Source organism: Manis javanica, chromosome 1 (genome assembly GCF_040802235.1).
Source record: "Manis javanica isolate MJ-LG chromosome 1, MJ_LKY, whole genome shotgun sequence".
Lineage (NCBI taxonomy): Eukaryota > Metazoa > Chordata > Mammalia > Pholidota > Manidae > Manis > Manis javanica.
The window spans coordinates 136,670,713-136,690,134 of record NC_133156.1 but is presented as its reverse complement, the minus strand read 5'-3'; the positions used below and the strand labels follow the sequence as shown (position 1 = coordinate 136,690,134).

General features: G+C 33.0%; 1 long non-coding RNA gene across 2 annotated transcripts; it reads left to right on the top strand.

Moving 5' to 3' along the window:
- The first annotated feature begins 701 nt into the window (after positions 1-701).
- On the top strand, positions 702-18,864 carry LOC140849043 (uncharacterized). 2 transcript variants are annotated; one of them, XR_012130501.1, is made up of 6 exons: positions 702-752; positions 6,475-6,609; positions 7,943-8,009; positions 11,408-11,474; positions 14,211-14,326; positions 18,589-18,864. It is a non-coding gene; the product is annotated as an uncharacterized lncRNA (long non-coding RNA). The 2 variants fall into 2 exon arrangements; XR_012130503.1 differs by lacking the exon at positions 702-752 and adding an exon at positions 4,307-4,426.
- Positions 18,865-19,422: the final 558 nt, after the last annotated feature.

Below are 19,422 nucleotides of genomic sequence, written 5' to 3'. Positions count from 1 at the left end.
TTTGACATTATTTGTCAGTTTCAAAAAAAGGGGCTCTTTTAAACCTATGTTAAATAGCGTGTGGGCCTTTTAAATGTGTAATATGGTGTATCATGAGCACAGACCCTTGAGACATGACTGCCTCTGTTCTGATATAAACTCTCTTACTTTCTAACTGTGTGACTGGCCAGCAGAACACCTCTCTGCTTCACTTTTCAAACCTATAACGTGAGAGAAATAATTTCACCCACTTTTTGGATCGCTGTGAAAATTAAGGAAGTTAATTCATTTAACTTTAATCAACTTAATTGTATCCTCCACAAATACATATGTTGAAGCCCTAATCCCACCATTTTACTGTATTCGGAGGCGAGGCCTTCGAGGGAGAGAGATTTAGATGAAGTCATGAAAATGAGGCCGTCAATAATGGAATTAGTGTCCCTGTAAGATGAGACATCAGAATATATTCCATTTCTCTCTCAATTTCTCTCTCTCTCTCTCTTTCTTTATCATGTGCAACACAGTGAGAAAGTGGCTGTCTACAAGCCAGGAATAGATACCCCACCAGAAACTATCCATGCTAGAAACTTGATACTGGATTTTTAGCCTTCAAAGCTGTAAGGGAATAATGTTCAATTGCTTAAGTCACCCAGTCTGTGGTATTTTCTTTCAGTAAAGCCAGCTGACTATGACAGTTATAGTAACAGTAAATGTAATCCCACCACCTAGTTTTCAGGAAGCACTCAAGGATTCAATGGGAGGGAAACATACAGGTTAGTTTCCATAACATGTCTTCTAAACTGTTGGATGTTACTAATCCAATAAATATATCTGATTATAACATTTTATTTTGTATAAAATTTAATTTTATCATTACTTTTAGGTTTCAAAATAAAACCTATTGCTGCAAAAAGCACAGATTTATCATTGTCTTTTGATATCATCATATAACTCATTGATCCATATCCTCTTCTTAAATCATAGTGATCTTTGTTCTTAAACTTGAAGTGATTTTTCTAGAAAATGAATGTATGAAGAAATTTTCGGACCTACTTTAATTTGCTTTTGAGAATCTAATTCTATTTTAGTTTTCTTCAGACACCAGGTTTACTAGGTAATTTCACTTTTAAAAAGTTGATTACTAGATGTCTTTAATGTCACAATTTGAATATAAGGAAAAGAAATTGTTATGGAAGGGTAGAATGTATACTATGAGTAGATTTTCCATAATTTCACCTGAAATAAAGTTGGCTATATGGTTCAGATCTTGTGATTAAGGACAGCATTCCCTCAGAGTATCTTTTAGATAATAGTTAAATGACATTTAACCTCAGTCACTTAGGAGGACATTTTCTCATTAGTTGGATATATAATTAAAAAGAAACATGTTGATGATCAGCTTGAATTACACCATAGAAGTGTTGGAGAATAAAGCATAGAAAGTATCCCAATTCCAATCCATGGAAATTACAGTTATGGTATAAAGAGAAGTGACAAGACTAAACTGCTTAAAAATAAATTTGAAAAAATTGAATAAAAATTATATCAATATAAAAACGGGAAATTTTGTGACAAACAATATAATACAGATAAGAAAAATGAATTATTCACAGTGTTTCTAGTGCAAGTTCTTTTTATTCTATATTAGGTTACTATCTTTTCTTCTTTGGTGAAGAATAAAGGTCAGTCTGTACTCAGAACCCTGTGAAATTGCTATGAATATATCGTCAGCCAGCAAAACTGATGTTGATGCATTGGTGCAAACAAAAAGATATAGTGGTCACTAGAGTTGTATTGACAAGAAATTTTATTGTTTTCTGTTTCCTTACTGTATAAAATTGATTTCTTCCTTTATTTAAATATTTACTTTTAAAGAGATTAGGGTTTTTTTTTCTGCTTTGCTAAATGTGCATTAAAATCATATTAATGAAAGTTGTGGACTAACATTTATCTTATACTGAGTTACTTGTGGAAAAGTCAATTTTGAAACCAAATATGTTAGATAAGGATCTAAATTTATTTTTGCAGTGACTAGATACTTCCCAACAGGGAAGAACCTAAAACATACTTTATATTTGGGTCAGTCCTAATAGAAAAGGGCAATGGAAACAGCAATATAGCATGACTATCTCCACTAGTACGGGGCTAATTATTAAGTTTATAAAATAAGATAATAAGAAACCTTCATAAAATTTTTCCTAGTTTTATTGAGATATAATTGATAGATACCATTGTGTAAATTTATGATTACACAATCTATTGTATGATTATACAATCGCATATATATTGTGAAATGCTTACCACAGTAGTGTTACAGTATCTTCATCACCTCATAAATTACCATTTGTGTTTGTGTGTGATGAGAACATTCAGTATAGACGCTTAGCAATTTTCAAATATACGTACAGTATTGTTAGTTATAATCACAATACTAAGCATTAGATTGTCAGACCTTATTAATTTTATAACTTGAAGTTAGTACCCTTTGACCAACATTTCTTCTGCCATTCCTTTCTTGTTTCTTCTGTCCCCCAGTCCCTGGCAACCACCATTTCACTCTCTGTTTCTAAGAATTGAACTTTATACATTGCACATATGAGTGAAATACATCATACAGTACCCGTCTTTCTCTATCTGACTTATTTCACTTAGCATAATGCCCTCACCTTTACCTATATTGTCACAAGGGAGGGATTTCCTTTTTCACATGGCTGAATAATATTCCACTCTCTCTATATATATACCATATTTTCTTTATCTGTTCATCTATAGATGAACCTTTAGGTCATTTCCATATCTTACATTGTGACTAATGTTTCACATGAATATAGATATCACTACATAGTCCTGATTTCACTTCCTTTGGATAGATATCCAAAAGTGCAATTGCTAGATCATATGATAATACTACTTATAATTTTCTGAGGAATCTCTATACTGTTTTCTATAATGGGTGGTTAATTTACATGCCCTTCAACAAGGCACAATGGTTCCTTTTACTCTACATCCTCATTGGCTCTTGTTTTTTTTCTGGATGACAGTCATTCTAACAGGTGTGAGGTGATATCTTGTGGTTCTCATTTGCATTTCACTGATGGTGAATGATGTTGAGTGTCTTTTCATGTACATGCTAGATATTTGCTTGTCTTCTGAGAAATGTCTGTTCAGGTCCTCTGCCCATTTTTAAATCTGATTGTTTGATTATTTTTGCTGTTGAGTTGTATGAGTTCTTTATATGCTCACAAATATCTCCTACTCTATAGGTTGTCTTCATTTTGTTGATTATTTATTTTGCAGTGCAAAAACTTTTTAGTTTGATATAGTCCTACATATTTACTTTTACTTTTGTGGCTTGTGATTTTTGTATCATATTTGAAATATTATTGTCAAGAGCAGTATCAAGGAGGTTTTTCCTTATATTTTCTTCTAGTTTTTTTGTGGTTTCATCTCTTATGCTTAAGTATTAATTCCATTTTGATTTAATTTTGATTGGTGTACAAAAGGGAACCAATTCTATTCTTCTGCATGTGATTATGCAGTTCTTTCAATACCATTTACTGAAGAGATGATCTTTTCCCCATTGAGTGTTTTTGGAGCCTTTGTCAAATATTAGTGTTTATGTGAAGGTTTGTTTCTGGGCTGTCAGTTCTGTTCCATTGATCTTTGTGTTTATTTTTATGCTAGTAACATACTGTTTTTATTATCATGGCTTTGCAGTATAATTATCTCAAGGGGATTTTTTGGCTACCATCTATATTTATACCATTTCTCCTTGAAAAATTCCAAAGATAAAAAAAGTTTTCATAATTCATTTCTTACACAAGACATGACATGACAGGTTTCATGGATTCTGTTCTGGTTTTTCATTTCATTCAATGAAAAATCAAGTAATTATCATTTATAAATATTTCTTCCTCTTTAAATTCCCTGAGATTTTAGAATGTCAAGTATCTGAGGCCATAGGGTTTAAGGAAGTGGCTAGAAAACAGGAGAGAGAGAGAAGTCATTTTAGGGGCTTAATATAAGTGATAATCATCTAAGCATAGGGTCACTGTAGCTGTTAAATCTTACTAGAACTGTTATTATACAAGAGTGTTATTCTAATCTCATCGCATTTTAACCTAGAAACTTTATTCAGGTCATTTATTCTTTCTAAGTGTTGAAGTAACCATTTATAAAATTGAACTTTGGTCAAATATGTCAATAAGCACACATTAAAATGTATGATGTATTTCAAACTAATTTTAATACTACATATTGAAAAGAGATGAAAGATAAAATCATTTATTATTTGGGAAATATACCCTATGTTCACTCTTGTCTTCATAGATTACTCTCTCTGGAATGGGGTTTTACTTTAAACATTCTTCAGAACCTTAGGAAAAAATTCTTGGTCCCCAAAACATATGTAAATAATGGCTACTTTGCATTTTCTCAGTCGAGAATGGTAAGATCCTTCAAATATAAACCTTAAAAAGGGTATTTTTGTTCTTTGCTATATTGTTCCATGCTTCCTTTTCTTTACTGCGAAGTTCCTTATTAATGGAATATTTTCTCTGATCTCCATCTTTAATTTATTCTTTCAAATGATTCTCAGTTATTGAAAATAGATGAAAGATAAAATCATTTATTACTAAAGTAGTGCTTCATTTTAGAAAAGCTTCAAATACCCATTTCATTGTATTTTACCATTATGTTATCTAATAACTGCAATCTGTTTAATTTCTACTTAAGCACAACTTAAAAAAAAAACTGCATAATCCCATGTGGGTATTTGGGAAATTTGTTAACCTAGACTGTTGTTAGTACAATTCAGTAGTTTTTTGTTGGCATGGCCAAACACATTCTAAGGTCTATAGTACACAGAACAGACACCATTTGAACAATGGTGATTTTTGTTTTCATTTAACATCCCTGTCTTAAATGTGTGTGTGTGTATATGCTTGAGAAGGAAGAATTATTTCTGAGGTAATTTGGAGACATAGAATTAAATCACAGGTTATCTTACTGAAATTTGTTTACCACCTTTTCATTCTCATTATAAAGCAGTAGAGTCTTATGTAAATACATCATTTAAAGTTCAGAATCTCATTAAAAATCTTTCATACCTTCCTTGAGAAAGAAGAATTATTGATTTGTTTTATGTTTTAAATATAACTTTAACAGTATTATAGATTTTTTTTATTTCCCTGCAGGGAAGGTGTACCTCTGATAATTATACAACTTTTCACAAATTACCAGAATGATGTAGAATGTATTTACTGACATTAAAAAAGTTACTCTTTTGGCATCATTATTTGCTAATGAGCTTATTTTGGAATGTTTGTAAGCTTATGTGACAGGATGACCTTTTATTATATGAATAAGGTCAGCTCTGTTGCTTAGTCTATGCAAGAAAAAAAACCCCACCTTCTTGAAAGGTGAAGCTATTAAATAAATTTGACCCAGAGTTTGGTTTAAATTAAGAAATGGCACTTCAAAATCATGTATCTACTCTAACCTCTGAGGTGGAGTTTCAGCGATTACCGGGCGGTATCAGGAGGTAGAATGAAGATGGAGACCACCCATGCTAAAGGTTATGTTCAAGCTTATTTTTGAATGGCACAGTGGCTGTTATTTCAGAAAAAGGCACACAGACATAAGCAGAAACGTAAAGGCCACTCAGTCATCCTAGTGGCTCCCTTGCCTTCATCATCCTTTGTCATTAAAGGTATCTAAAGAATAATTATACACTCCTTTTAGGTGCTTTAAATGCCAAAAAGAGGACTTGGATTCCAGTCTTTAAAAAATGAGTCGGTTTGGGAGTGTTTGAATAGATCTCTGAAATGGTGAGATTTATTTTCTACCAGTGTGAGTCTTGTGACTGTAGAATAAACTCAAAGTGAAAAAATATGCACTTGAACTGATTGCTCAGTGAAAAGGACATTTTAGAGTCCTCGATTATGAAAGTATTGCTTTCTGCCAAATACATTAGTCTCATTATAATCATTTTCAGGTTGATTAAGTTGATTATTACGATACCATATAATTGCCATAATATAATTTGGTATATGAGCAGAAGGAAAGAAAGTAGCAATTTTCACTACTGATTCTAGAAAAGGATTAGGGAACAAGTATAATGTAAGCAATGTTCTATAAAATTAGTAGTATTTAGAGATAGAATGTAGAGTGTTACATTTTATCTTTCAGTAATTGAAAGAGCCCAGTTTTATTCACTCATGTCTCCCTTGCATACTTTGGGAATAGTCAGCACTCAGGAAGGGTGGAATTTATTCCCACATATTGTTCTTCCCTCATTAACTGAGTCAACATATTTTCAGTGAGTTTTTTTGGTTATACAATAATTGACTGCTTTGATCTCTCTATATAAGACAGAGAAATTTCAAGATATGATAAAATAGACAAAAGGAGATTAAGCCTCTATGCAGGTGTGATTAATGACTTCAGACCCACTTCCATTCTCTTTTCGGTGATCTATATGAATAACCTGTTTAGGCTGACATGAGAATCAAAGCTGCAGAGAGACAACACAGTGCTGAAACCAGGAGAGCCACGGGGAATGCAGCCTGAGTGTAATGAAACATCGCTGGAGGGATGCTGGAAACTATCATATCAGACTCTCCAGCTCAGGTGCCCAAGTATATTCATCTGTTATCTTCTCAAGTAGATTTTTTTTGGTAGGTCGGAATTGTAACAGGGTAAGTGCAAAGGAAAGTGCAACATAAGGAGCAATGAAGGAAGTGGAAGTGGTGAAGAGCTTGGCAAAGGGAAAGCTGATGCCCCAAGTGCGGAATAGAGGTTTGATTCTTTCAGGTGACTTGAGAGAGCACAGCGATGACAGTGGGACAGAGCAGGGACCAGGGGCTTGTGGCAATAAGAGCCTAAATGTCAGAGCCAACAGAAAGAGTCCTTCAGTTTACCACTGGAGTTCTAGGAAAATGTTCTTCATTTGGGTAATAGGGCCCAGTATTGGGGCATTTTCTCTGACACTTGGACAGGGAAGAATGAATGATAGCAGGAATGAATTTGGAACTTGTTACATGATTTTTTGTAATATTTTCATATTTGCTTTATTAGTAAATTCATTCTATTTAATAATATTTTGTAATATTTTCATGTGTACTCTAACTAATATGTGCCTTGTAATAGTTTGGAGAGTACAGAATGTGTTTGAGAAAAAACATTCAATTTTACTTCTAGCCTCACATTTTAAGTGTGTGTATGTGGAGATGTGTGGATTACAATCCATTAATACATAAAAGTGTATTAATAAAATCTTGAGAGTTTTAATTGGGAGACTTAAATAAGGAAAAATATAAGTAAACAAAAGAAATGAACCAATAAACCACACTGAAGTCCCTGACACTAATTCTCAGACATGGATGAAGTCTAAGACTGATACTTGATTAAACATGCAGTAGATTCTCTTGGGGACAAGTTAATTATATGATTTTAACAACTGTATATCCAATCATATCTCCAAGAATTTACAGAATTAGAGATAGGTTTGCATTACTAGAGCATGTAAAGTACTTGTTAGTTCTGTCTCTGAAAATAGTTATAAAATATCTTCTATTTGATTTTCAATTCCTGTTCTAATTTTAAAATACCCTTAAATAACTTAATTTTTATTTAGAAATTGTATAAGTTTAAGGTATATAACATGAATAGTTGATAAAAAGGTATCTATAGTGAAATGGTGACTATATCTTTTCCTATAGTTTATTTTATTCCTATTTTTAAATTTCCTCAACTCTTTCAACAGATATATAAACAAATCACAATTTTTCTTAAATACTTAAAAGGCCTAGATACCCATTGATTCCATTTATTTTCTCATAGATGAACTCCTGAATTAGTCTCTCCCCAGGCCTGTAGTAAAATGGTCACAGAAGGACATCCCATTACTTCCATATCCAAAGGTTTTTATTTTCTATTTCCTAACTCTCATTATCTTTTTTAGTTGTTTCCTCCAAGAACTTCCTTAGAAGAAAGGGGACATAAAATTTTGAGGATCTGTATGTCAGAAGGTAACTTTTTCCCTTAAACTTCTGTTGGATGGATAATTTGGAAAAAGATTTATAGATTGGAAATCTCATTTCCTTAGAAGTTTGAAGGTATCTTCTCACTTTTTCCTGACTTTCTGCTTTGCTGATTATGGTTCTAGCTACACTTTGACTCTTAATCCTTATTTGATCATATTTGATCAATTTGTTTCCCCCACCCTTTATTCTTGTTCACAAATGTTAATGAGACATCTTTGAACCAAGCATCCTTTCATTCATTGTGCTTGCCAAATGTTGGGCACTTTCAACCTGTAAAAGCTTGCTTTTCAATTTTGAATTTTTCTTATATTTTGTCTTTGAAAATGTGCTTATTGTATTCTCTCTTTTCTCATTTTACAATATCTGAGTATTGGACATTTTAGCACATCTCCTATTTTGTTTTATCTTTTATTTTCTGCTTCTTTATTTTTACTGTATTTCCTGAGAAGTTTCATAAATTCATCCTTTATATCATAAAGAAGGAAGAAGGACATATTTTGAGATCTTTCTTACTTCCCTTTATCTTATGTATTGCTCTAATTGCAGAGCTAGAATATTTTTTTCTTGACTCTAAGAATACTACTTGCTTTCTTTTTAAGTTTTCCTTTTCATCCCTGAGTTGTCTTTGCCTCTAATTCCCCAAACCCTTCCAGGCCTTTCTGTTTGGGTATCTATTTTGGTTCCTCTAATATTAAAGTATTTTCTCAAACATATAACATGTCTAACTTTATATTCTTAAATTCAAGCAATAAAAACTCCATTAACAGTGTGTGTGTGTGTGTGTGTGTTATGTGTGTGTTATGTGTACTTCACTGAAGAGTGAGACCAGCTGGAAGGGATGTCAGGATTTTTTTTTAAATTCCCTTGTAATTATATGGGATGCCTTCTTATTCCTGGAATTTCCCAGATTTTATGTGGAAAACTGTTCCAGACTCCTACTTCATAAGAATCGGTGCGTATGCAGATGTAAGTATGCAGAAAGATAGGAATCTATTTTTTCCAGCATTTCTGACACCTAAATACAGAGATTGAATTAAGGTTCAAACAATTCTTATGTAAACTTTACTTCAAGACCTGGGTCTCATTCTCATTTTCCACTCTGCTTGGTATTACTCAGTACTGAGCTTCTTAAAATTCTTCAAACTTATTTTTGACTTATGATAACAGAAATTGTATGCACCTCAAAATCTCCTAGGATTTTTAAAAGATTCTGCTTGACACATAAGGTTGTTTTGTAAGTTTTTCATTATATTCTTCCATTCTTGGAAAATAGGACTTTTTCTCCATTTTTGTGAAACTTTCAGGCGAGACAATATTCTGTTTCAGTTAGAATTCCTCTTGAGACATGAACATCACTCTTAAATTGTATAATATGAGGAGGGCTGGAAACAAGTTCTCTCCCCACAGGTATGGGTAGGATGTAGGGCAGCTGCAAGGGGTGCTCTGGTACTGCGGTGGCATGGATCCTGCAAACTCTCCTGTGCTTGAAGGTGCCACCAAGGGAGTGTTTGTGGGGACCTGGAGAACTGTGGGTAGAACTGCAATATTTCCAAAATCTTTCACCTGGCCTTAGTGCATCTCCATATCAGTAGGCGTTTCCAAGGGTTGGAGAGAAGTAATCCATCTCCATAATAACAGGTAATTACAAGGGAAGCTGGACCGGTGAGGCTGGGTGGAGCCTCTTCTTCTGCAGCCAAGTCACAAGAGACACGGGCGAGCAGAAGTGGAGTGCTTGTAACAGATAAGTGGGTTTCTCCCACTTGTTCTCCTTTTGACTGATTCAAAGGTATTTTGCCCTGGGATTTTTCTGCCAGAGTTACAAGAACGCAAGAGCTGTGTGGCAAGGGCCAACTGACAGAAGCTACCAGTCAAAGGACAGTGTCCATACAGTAAACCCTACAGAGAGAAAGAGACTGTAACAGACACAGGCAGAGAACTAATCTCCAAAATGAAGCTAATGAATCTCTTTCCTTTCTCTGTTCTCTGTTGGAACTCCATACTGGCAAAATCTGGGAGGCACTCAGACGGTTAAAGAATGCGTTGATATTTTTCATATTCATTGGGTAAAAGGTGGATAAATAAAGCAAGAATGGGTTGACAGAGAAAATCAGAAAAAAAATTCAAAATGTGTTATGTGTATAATCTCATAGCATTCAAGTTCAAAATGTCTAAGACACAAAAGAGACATTGAGAAAATTAAGATGAAGACCAGTCATAGATAGAGATGCTGAAGATTGTTAACCAGGATGTCCAAAACAATTTATACCAGGTGAATATCACACCTGCTTTCTCAGGTAAGAATATTTACCAAGTACCTGGTAGTGTACTTAGTCAATGAAATTTTGAGGTAGTCATTATAGCTGGTTAAATGATAGCCTCCAAAAAAAGATGTGCCTACATCTGAATTCCAGGAACCTGTAATATAACCATATTTGGAAAAAAGGGTCACTGCAGATGTAAGTTAAATTTCTTGGGATAAGGTGATCATTCTGCATTATCCAGGTGTACCTTAAGTCCAGCAGCAGGTGTCCTTATATAAAACACTCAGAGACAAGACAGAGAGAAGAGGAGAAGCAATATTATCACAGAGGCAGAAATTGGAGTGAGGCAGCCACAGGCTGTAGAACACCCAGAGCCACCCAAGGCTGTAGGAGATAAGGGACAGATCTTCCCTGGTCTTTCACTAGAGTGCAACCATTTTTACACCTTAATTTTGAACTCACCTACAGAACAGTGAGAGAATAAAGGTGGACATCAATTTCAGTTAGAAATTCTCTATTTCAGTTAGATATGTTTCAGCGCACAGAAGAAACAGTAAGTAAATCCTTGGACATTTAACTGCATCATACAGTTTTGAATGGGAACTGAAATGTTTGGAAGATCATCTCCATGTTCACATGTTTTAACTAAATGCGTTTAAACAATTTAAGGGATTTCTTTGTCAACCTTTCCCAAAGCCAAACACTGGTGGTATAGTCACTAGTTGAGTCTGAGTTTTCCAATACCTGTTGGGGTAGGTGACATTCTAAAACTGTCCCCTGATTCCTGCCCCTGATGTACTTGCCTTGTATAGTCCCCTCCCCATTGAGTACAGGAAGAGCCAGTGAATATAATGGGATATCATTCTTGTGATTAGGTTATGAAAGAATCAACTTAAATTCATTGAAAAGACCTTATTAAGGTGGGTCTGACCTAATCAGATGAGTCTTAAAAAGAGATGGGATGCCACGTCCAGTCAGTTAGCTCCTGGTCTTGAAGACACTGTCTCTGGAAGCTCCAAAGCTGTAAACAAGGAAGTAAATTCTGCCATCAGCTACATGAACTTGGAAAAGGTTCTGAGCCCAAAATGAAACAACTACCCTTGTCTGATACCTTGATTTCAGCATGGCAAGATCTCAGGGAGAGGGTCCAGCTAACCAATGCCTGGAATCTTCACACTTGGAGACCCTGGTAATAACTTTACATTGTTTTAAGCTTCTAAGTTTGTGGCAGTTTGTTAAGCAGCAATAGAAAAGTGATACACAGCTCTAGAGAGCTTTCATGCTACTGTGTTTCAATGCTTCCTATATATGTACAATTCTTTGTAAGTATTCAATTCCCCATATCTAAATTTTTATACAGTGATAAAAATAGTTTTACCATAACTAATCAGTTTTCTAATTACCCAGATTGCAGGTAACACCTTCAAACATAAAATATCTGCCAACTCATTATTTTTTTGAAGTTAAAAGTCCCTGCTTTCTATGACACTATTGTCTCATTTGGAAGCAGTCTGCCAGTTTCCTACCAGTAACAATTAATTTTCACATAAAAGTCCAAATACAAAATTAAAACTCTGTTCATTATATTCCCCAAAAGGTATATTTTATGGTATGTATATATTTACATACACCAACACACTAATATACATTCTGTGAGTATAGTATTACATAAAATAAGTTTGTATAAACACAATTCTTCAAAACCTTATTCTCTGGCCTGACTTCTAACTAAACACGACCCACTCTGCAAGCTATTAAAACGTGCAAGAAAGCTAACATTATATTGAAGTAAAGAAGACTAAAAACAGATCACTTTTAGAGCTTCACTGGTGCCATTATAAGATGGGAAATGTTTTCTATAAATTTGAATTTTAACACACATTGACATGGAACTACAAATCTATAGATTTTCTGAAAGAAAAGAAAAACTAAATTTGAATTCATGTGAGGATAACCGATTTCAGGGGGAATAAAACTATTTAAGCAAAGGAGGAGAAAATTATTAAGGCAAATAATGAAAGAGGAGCATAATGAATGTTCTTGAGGCTAATGGTAAAGAGGAGAAAGCGGAGAACCAAAGCGTTAGGATAATTTAAAGTGTTGATCTAAACACACGGTTTTATAAAATACTTACTGAATATTTGCCAAAATATCACCACAACTAAAAAATACTTTTATGACTGATTTTTTTTCTTTGTGGTATTTTAGCAGCTGCATCCTGGCATTACTTACACGTTTCAGGTTAACCTGAGCATAAAGTGTCTGAGGAATATTGAATATTGCATGGTGAGATGGTACATCTACACCCATATATGTATAGCTTTTTTTATTCCGATTTATCATGGACAAGTTTAAACATACAGAAAATTTGAAAGAATTATATAATACCTTCCAGCATACCCCTCCCTTGTTGCTAATATATTTGTAGATTTCTTCATTTGCCCTCTCTTTCTCTCTCTTTCTCTACACACACACACAGATGAAAGTTTTATCTCTAAATGATCAAAAAATAAGTTACAATCATCATGACCCCTTACTCCTCAATATTCTTAAGAAAACAGTTCCTAAGAAAAATGTCATTATTTGTCCAGGAATTATTTTCCTTCATAACCATGATACCATTATTATATCTCAAATATTTGTCATTGATATGATAGTATTACTTAATTTGCAGTCCGTAATCATATTTTCCTAATTATCCCCAGAACATTCTTCATAGATTTCTTTTTTTAAATCTGGGATCCAATCAGGGAGCATATATTGCATTGGGTTCCTTAATCTCTTAATCAGAGCACTTTCCTCTTGTTTTATGTTTTTAGATCATTGACATATTTGAATAATGTAGGCTACTAGATTGTTTACAAGCTCCTCCCACTATTAGAATTTCTCTAATTCCCCCCACTTGATTTGATTCATCTCAATTTTTTGTTTCTGAGGAATGCAGTAGAGCTTTTGTTCTTTAATTTCCACTGCATGATTAAATGTCTTTTTTCCCAATTGAGTCACTTGAATTAGGTGGTTTCTCTGAAAACTCTCCATTATAAAGGCCCTCTTTCCTTTGATAAATAAGAAATTATAGTTCATATGAATACTCTAAACCTCCAGACCTCTAGATCCTCTTTCCCAGCAAACGTTCACCAGTTATTTTAGCCCGGATTGAGGATACTTACAGTAATCAATTTCTTCATTGAGAACTCAAAATCATTGTTTTCTCTTCTATCATTTCTTCTATATTTATTGAAAAACAGTTTTCTGGAAAAGATTTTCCCTTACGTTTGTTCTTTGTCTCTCACTCTTACTCTGCTCTCTTTTCAATTTTAGAAAATCCAATAACTTACCAAATTAATAGATATTTAAAAAATAATATGATCATCCTTTAGTTGGTGAAAAAGCCTCCAAGAAAATTCCATACCCATTACCTAATAAGATGAGAATTAATGAGTTCAACTTCCATAACATGACAGTATTTATTAAATTAGGAAGGACTTAGAATATTGCACTTAGGAGATCCGTCTTTGGCAGGAGGTTCTGAATCTGCTCCACTTCCAAAATTTACTTGCTCTGTGACCTTGCAAAATTGAGAAAACTACTGTGCCTTAATTACTTCATCTATGAGATAAGTTAATCGATGTTTAGAGTTTGACCTAGTGCATGATGTATAGAGAATAATGTTCAATAAATATCAGTTAACATTATTACTATTATTATTATTATTACTATGTTACTATTGCTATTAAAATTTCCTCAGAGACTACCTCAAAAAGGTCATGAGTAAGACTAATTAAATTAGTTGTCTTTCTATGTAAAACATTTTGAGCTAAAGATAAACTCCTGAAATTGTAACTACACGATGCATTGAGAGATTTCAAACTTCCTCTCAAGCCTTCTTTGAAAAGTGAAGACCTGGTTTTTTTTTTTCTGAAAGACAGCAATCTGGGAAGGTATAAGCCAAACTGGAGCCCTGGACAGACTGGCACTCCTGTAACTGACCTCTGATCCACACTGCCTGGATTTTGCCCAGATGCCCACTCCCCTGAAATGGTAAGGGGGAAACAAAGAGTGTATAGTGGTCAAGGAGGAGAAGTTGATGTTATGGTGCCATGTGCAATATGAATGCATTTACGGAGGGTGAGTGTTTCAGGACCCCTGAGAGTCCTCTACCTTGTGGCAAAGGTTGAGGGGGCAGAAGAAGATTGTCGTAGGGACAGAGCATCTTTAATATTTTAATTTTTAAAAAATCTTGTCCATCACTCACCCATGCAGAGAAGGAGTCTCTTTTCTTTCCTACATGCTGTATACTACAATACTAAAATACATGGAAATAACCTAATGTACATTAAAGATGAATGGATTAAAAAATATGGCGTACATATACAATTGAATACTATTCAGTTTTAAAACAGGGAAAACCTGCTATATATGGCAACATGGATAAACCTGCAGGTGGTATGCTAGGTGAAATAAGCCAGTCACAGAAGGATAAATACTGCATGATTCCACTTCTGGGATGTATCTAAAACAGTTGAACAGAGTGCAATGGGGTTGCCAGGAGCTGAGCAGATGTTTTCAATAGGTTTAATTTTTCAGTTATGCAAGATGTGTATGTTCTAGAGATCTGTCCTACAACTTGGTGCCTATATTTATCAGTACTGTATATTGATAAAGAATTAAGAGGGGAGACTTCATGTTTTATTCTTACCATAATAAAACTTAATTAATTAAAAAATAATAAACTCTGTCTTGTTATCTTGTTAGTTCTTGGGGAATGGTATTCCATCTTGTTTATTATAATACATCTGACCCTTAGAGTCTGATCTGGGGTCTTGTAGAGGTACAATACATGTTTGTTGAACTGAACAATATCAAACTTGCTTAGGATTGACTTTATGGAAAAATATGTTTAACCTATGTAAGTTAAATGCTTACATGGTTTAAATATGTTTAACTTATGGGAAAACATATCAGCTGACATTAAATTATACATGTTGGGGACATAATTTTAAAAAATAACCATAAAAAATGTTGCATAAATAGTACAATGAATTCCATATACTTACTACCTGCCCTTAAAATATATCACTTAGCATATGTACATGTTTTCTGCATTCTCAAATAAATGCAAAATTTTACAATTAAAACATGAAAATATTCTAAAATTAAATAAAATATTAAATCTAGGAACTGATAGTTTGTAAATTATGTTTACTTTATTCTTTCATTATTTTCTCTCTGATATTCTGTTTGTTCAATAAATGCATATATATGCAAGCACATAGTAAGTTCATACAGATATTTTTAATATACATATACATTGCATCAACTAAAATTTCTTATCATTAGAATGAAAAAGTTTAAAGTGATTCAAATTCTTTTTAAGGATGATGTAATTTTTTTAGCCAATACCATCTAGTTCTAAGAGACAAATTAATTACTGTGGTATATATAGTTTAAATTTTAATTTAGATTACATATATAGAAGCTGCCCCTCTGTTTCTAAACATAACACAGATTATTATAATTACTTAACAACATACAGAGTATAATAAATTTAGTGTGCCCTTGTGCTATATAGAAAATACAACATAGTTATTAAATAAATGGATCATAAATTGACAGGGACTTATAAGAATATTTGTTACTGAAAATACATCACTCACATCCACAAATAATGCTTGTGTGAGATGTAACACAAGACTGGAAAGTGACCTTATTATGAGGTGTTACATACACTAATGGCCTTCATTTAAATGAGATTTTGTCTGTAATTTATTGAAGGGTCACTTTCTACCTTTATCGAAGGGTCACTTTCTACCTAGCTGAGCAATTTCAGCCCTTCAAATTATAAACTTCATTCTAAGTCTATGCCTGTTCAGTTGATGGTAGAGCAATTCTTGTTGAGGTCCAAAAATAACACTCAGATGAATGCACATGGTCTGGGTGAACTATATGGGGTATAACTGGCAGAGATTCTGAAGAATCAATTGCTCTGATTTCACCCTCAGTAAATGGACCAAAGCTGATGGTCTAAATTGAAAGTAATAGTTGAAATGTTCTACATTGGCTCTGCTCCAGAGCGTGTAAAGAACACTTCACTGAGCAGTTTAAGCATTGGACAATTACATCTCAAAATTCAGTTAATATCTTTCTGAACTATCCATGCACTTTACATAACACATTTCCACAACATAAGTATGCATTGAGTCACATTTGTATAAGCAATTGAGCCATTGTTATTGGTACTTTGTCAAAAATGCCATAAGGATTGGAAAAATGCTTCTAGCAAAAACAATTATTACACTAATTATAGCCTAGTATAATAATAACCTCTTCCATTTTGGATCTCATATTTAGACTCCAAATTGTCGTATATATTTGTCTTTCTAATGTTAGTGGATTTACACCAACAAATGTGGAAGCAGAAAGAACACCTTACATAGCTTTATTTTTATATGTAATTATTAATACATTTAATGCAACATGAGTTTCTATTTGAATAATTTCATAAATAGAAGTTAAATGACTTGTGATTTACCTTTAGTAACTATTTATCTTTCAATTTACATGGGCAATTAGTTACACGGGATTCCACACCAAGTTTTTTTTTTTTATACAAATCATTGTATGGAGACAATTTTCAGTACAGGAATAAAAAAATTTCCCAAACTAATAAAATCAAGTTTTATTTTCACTTGAGTGTTTTAAAAGAATGAATGACACAGTATGTATGTAACTGGTTGTTAGTTTTCAAAATTTGTAATTAAGTTGATAAGCATAAACTTCAATAATAGTACAGTGACTGTAGACATTAATATTATATATTACTTATCTAATGTCATACTTATCATTACAATGGGCATTATATCATTATATATAAATGTATCAAAATAACACATTGAGCACTTCAGATTTACACAATGTTACATGTCCAATCCATCCAACAGGACAAAATTTCCATGTGACACATATTACATATTTTTTGGTCTTTGCTATAACCCAGTGGTTATTTCATGTCCAGTATGTAGAAGGCATCCAATAGGTATTTGTTGAATGCTGAATAAATAAAGAAGAAGAAAATAACTTTTGTGATATTTCAAATACTGAAAAAATATTCAGAGGTTCAACAGGGCAGGACTAGCCTTATTTTTTTAAAGTAAAGTCTGATTACCTAACATGGGGCAGACTGCTTGGGATTGAGACTGAAAAGGTAAATATGAACTAAGATATCCTCAATTTAATACTCGAGACAAATATTTACAAAAATGATTGCAGTAACATTTTTTTTAGATTGAAAATATTCTAGCTACTATTGCCAAACATTCCAATAAGCGGAGAATGTTTGAACAAGACAATATCAAATTCTCTTTCAACTTCATAACTTCAATGTTATCATTCCTTTAAACATCTAAATATCTAAATATCTTTTGACAATATATGCAACAATGTTTTACTGAAAATTTTCTAAGGAAATTTTATAACTTTAGAGTCCACAGGTATTGTAATTTTCTTTGATTGCCACAAAAGTGCTTATTCATATAGTCTTAAAACTGCCATAGAAAATTTGACAAAATGTTAACTATGTGAGCATGGATATGTTAATTAGCTTGATTGTGGCAATTATTTCCCAATGTGCACATATGTCAAAACATCAGATTGTTCACCTTATATCTATACAATTTTGTCAGTTTTGTTTCCATAAAGCTGAAAAAATCAAATAAGTGCTTTATAATATTGTTATTTTATTATAAATACAAGATTTGCATATCTTCTTTGGAGAAATTATTTTTGAAGTCCTTTGCCCATTTTTTATTTAGGTTGTTTGTGGTTTTATGTTGTTGGATTGTAGGAGTTTTTAATGTATTGGGTAAATATGTAAATGTAAATGGATGTCAACCTCTTGTCAGATATATGATTTGCAAATATTTTCTCCATGTATATAAGAGGTTTTAATTATTAAAAAATTTTAAGCAAGTAATCTTTTTAACTATGAGAACATTGAACTATCTGCTACTAGCAAGGCACTAAAAATAACAGAGATACAGTTCTACCTCAGCTTTCAATATGTGGAATACCATGTATAAATTACCATTGCCATTTAATGTTATTGGTGATAGGCAGCATTCTAAGATAGCCTACCCATTTTGTCATGCCTTTGTCTAATACTCTCCAGTTGAATGTGTAATTGTTTACTAACTTGATTTGAACTAACAGAATTTATCCAAATAATGAGGTGTCTCTACCATGATTAAGTTACACAGGATTATGACTTCTGTTTTGTCAGTAAACTCTCTTTATTGTCTTTTCAGCTTATATGCTTTGGTGAAACAAGCTGCCATTTTGGAGAAAGAGACCCATTTAGCAAGAAAATTAAGACAAAATTATGTTCAGTAACCTTTGGTTAATTGAATTTTGGCAAAAACTATGTGAGCTCAGAAGTCTTCAGTCAAGTCTTCAGATGAGACCACAGTCTGGGCTGGCACCTGTTCCACCTTGTGAGACATCCCAGAGCAGAGAATCTAGTTATGCCATGTCTGAATTCTTGATTAATAAACTGAGCAAAATTGAGAGAAAATAAATATGTATTTTTTAATCTACTAAATTTGTGGTAATTTGTTTGCAGCCATAGGCAATACTTTTCCTGATGAAACTTTCTATATCTGTTGAAATGATCAGGAAATGAATAAAACCCTATTAAAATGATTTCAGAATATCATCTACTAAGGATAAAATAACACAAGCAGATTTGTTTATATATCTATTAAAAATAATATAGATTAAATATTTTTAATAAGTTAAACAGGACTCTAAAATTCAGCTATGAAAAATATTTATATTGAGTGTGGAATGCATGGAAAAATTAAAGACTGTTTTCAACAGCTTATGGAAAATAATGTGAGAGCCAATTACTTACAAGGAAATATCATTTGAAGCTCAAAATATACATATTATTGAAATCATTTGGTATCAAAAGATTCAGGCAAGTCAGTTATAAGTGATAAAATTCAATGTGAGCAAAGATGCACGGGAAGAGGTAGCTCCATCTACTATTTTTGCTTAGAGGAATGCATTATATAGTAATTATATTCTGGGCTTGTTCCTATCAAGCCTGTGATTTGTCTTTAAAATAATGAAAACAATAT